The 2,574-nt window shown below is 45.0% G+C and overlaps 1 protein-coding gene across 1 annotated transcript in view; it reads left to right on the forward strand.

Annotated features, from left to right (window-relative positions):
* Positions 1-2,574, forward strand: part of ZBTB10 (zinc finger and BTB domain containing 10) — a 24,404-nt gene that overhangs the window by 5,172 nt on the left and 16,658 nt on the right. The gene's annotated exons all lie outside the window — the stretch shown is intronic.

The following is a 2,574-nucleotide window of genomic DNA, read 5'->3' on the forward strand; positions in this document are numbered from 1 at the left end:
CCGGGCCCGTAGGAGGGGCAACGGAGCCCGGGAAGCACGGCGGGGGTGTCCGGCGGGGGGGGGCGGCCCCTTCTTCGGGACGCAGAAGCGATCTGGCGACAGGTAAGTCGCCAGAATCGCTTCTGTTGTAAAGCAGACAGTCGGCTCTACAAGTTTAAACAGACTCCCGGCGGCAAAAGTCGCCGGGAGTCTGTTTAAACAGCCCCGATGCTGGCGACGTACACTGTACGTCGTCAGTCACGAAGGGGTTAAAGAACACTGTCCCATTTTCCGCTGGTCTGCAGAACTCATGTGTGCGTACACTGGAGTTATCTCTATGGTTAACTTTGGATGCAATGCACTAAAATCAGTGAGGTCAGTGTTCATCTCATGTGCAGACAACATGGACATGCACTGTGGTAGTGTGTGCACTAATGGATCGTTTAGATGCATTTACAGTTGTATCACACAAATATGCATGTTACCAAAGGATCAGAAAACATGATATCCTTCCGTTTTTAATAACTGTAGTGGAGGGAATAGCCCTAGAACATGGAATGAACCATTGCACTGCCCTGCACCAGAAATGAACTTGGAATGCAGCACTGCTGGGAGATATAGCAATGCTCATACATTTCTTCTGGGGAAACCTGCCATATCCCACCCATGAGAGTCTTAGCACCTGGCCAGTAACTGAAGCGTCTGGCGCACGTTTTTATGTGGGTATAGACTAGAGCTAGCTGCGTTTATTGTTACCTTTAGTAAAGTGACACTAAACTCGGGAATTAAGGCACTTGAATGCATTTTTAAGATTTAACTAAAAACAAAAATGTATCTTATTTGTGTATGACTCGGCTGTAGATCCTCAAATCATCTCTGAATTGGTGCTGACACTGTACTTCCTTCTGGAGGGTGGCTACTTTTGTTCATGGTCCCTGTGTGTGTTGTAAAGTAGCCACCACTCCAAGCTCACTCCTGTGATGGACTACAATCTCATGTTTACTTTACTAATTTGTATTTCAGTTGTAGTCTAGCATGGAAGTGAGATTGGAGCGGTGACTACTTTACAACACACAGGGATTATATGGAGCAGAAGTAGTCACCCTCCAGAAGGAAAGACAGTGTCAGTAGTAATTCGGAGTTGATTTGAGGATCTATAGCTGAGTGATACACAAATAAGATACATTTTTGTTAATAGTTAAGGTACTTTATTACATTTTTTGTTAGTTTTATTATTTTTTTAACATGTGCAAATGTGGAGACCTCTGAAAATGAATGGGTGTGAATGGCAGCAATTCACACCAGTGCATTGCATTGGATTGTACAGGGCAGCTCACAGCACGTGTCTATACAACGTACATCATTGCCAGGCACAACCAACACCTTGTATAGTGGGGTGGGGAAAAAAAAGCAACACAATGCAATACAATACACGTAAATGAATGTCAACGCACTTACGTTCAGTCACATCCAATGCACACATTGTGATGTAAATCTACCCTTCGGGCAGGAAGTGCCATTACTACAGAAACTTTATATTCATGACAGAGGGGTTCTGCAGTCCCTAGAGAGCTGAGAATAATGCTAAGTGATAACAGTCAGTAGAGGCAGAGAGCGCAGGAACTTATCAGCTCACAAGGTTTCTGCCATGGTCAACAGTGTATGTATGTATGTACAGGGCTTGAGAAATCTGCTCGTCTGTGACGAGAGGACGGTGGAGCCCGACGTGCAGCTTCCCGGGCCGGCCATTGTAATTACACGGCCGGCCGGGAGCTTTACATTCAAGAGATCGGGCGTCTCTAGAGACGCTCGATCGCTTGTATTAGCAGCTGTCACTGCCGTTCCCGAGATCCGCTATGCCCGATGCGGTCGGGGCCGGCACGGCTCTGTGACAGGAGATCAAAGGGAGATCAGCATACGGTTTCCCTTTTGATCTTCTCTCAGTCCCCGAATGCAGAAAGTGATGTATACAGTGTCACTCTCCAGCTACAGAAGCTGATGAAGCCGATCTCTGCTTCATCAGCTTCTCTGGGGGTCCTTAGGTGACAGGGGTCTTGGAGACCCCTGATGTCTCCATAAAGAGGACCTGTCATGTAAATTGGCTATCACATAGGGGGCTTCTTAGCCCCCCATGTAATAGCAATAAAGTTGTGTGTAAAAACAAAGAAAAGTAATACAAAAATTAAAGAATCATAAAAAAAGCATAAAAAAAATTAAAACAATTTTTTTAAGACCCCGCCACCCATATACACCCGCAGATATGCGTCGGGTGCGCCTACGTGCCAAAACTACGATTGTGCCGCACATGTTGCATATCGCCGCAAACGTCGGAGTGAGAGCAATAATTTTAGGGCCATTAATCACTGAAGACCCTAAACTGATGAGCAGTAAAAGTGTTTTAAGCGGCTTTTTTTGCGATTTTGCGGGCGCACGCAATTTTAAGACTTGGCATGTTTGGTGTCTATTTACCCGACGTGATCCCGACTTTTATGTTTTACCAAAAATATGGGTAAGAATATGTAAGTTTTACAACAGAACGTAGGGAAACTTTTTTCTTTTTTTTACATTTACTGTCCTTTTTTCATTATATAGTAC

This window comes from Nanorana parkeri, unplaced genomic scaffold (genome assembly GCF_000935625.1).
Source record: "Nanorana parkeri isolate BGI_ZX_2015 unplaced genomic scaffold, ASM93562v1 scaffold289, whole genome shotgun sequence".
Taxonomy (NCBI): Eukaryota; Metazoa; Chordata; class Amphibia; order Anura; family Dicroglossidae; genus Nanorana; species Nanorana parkeri.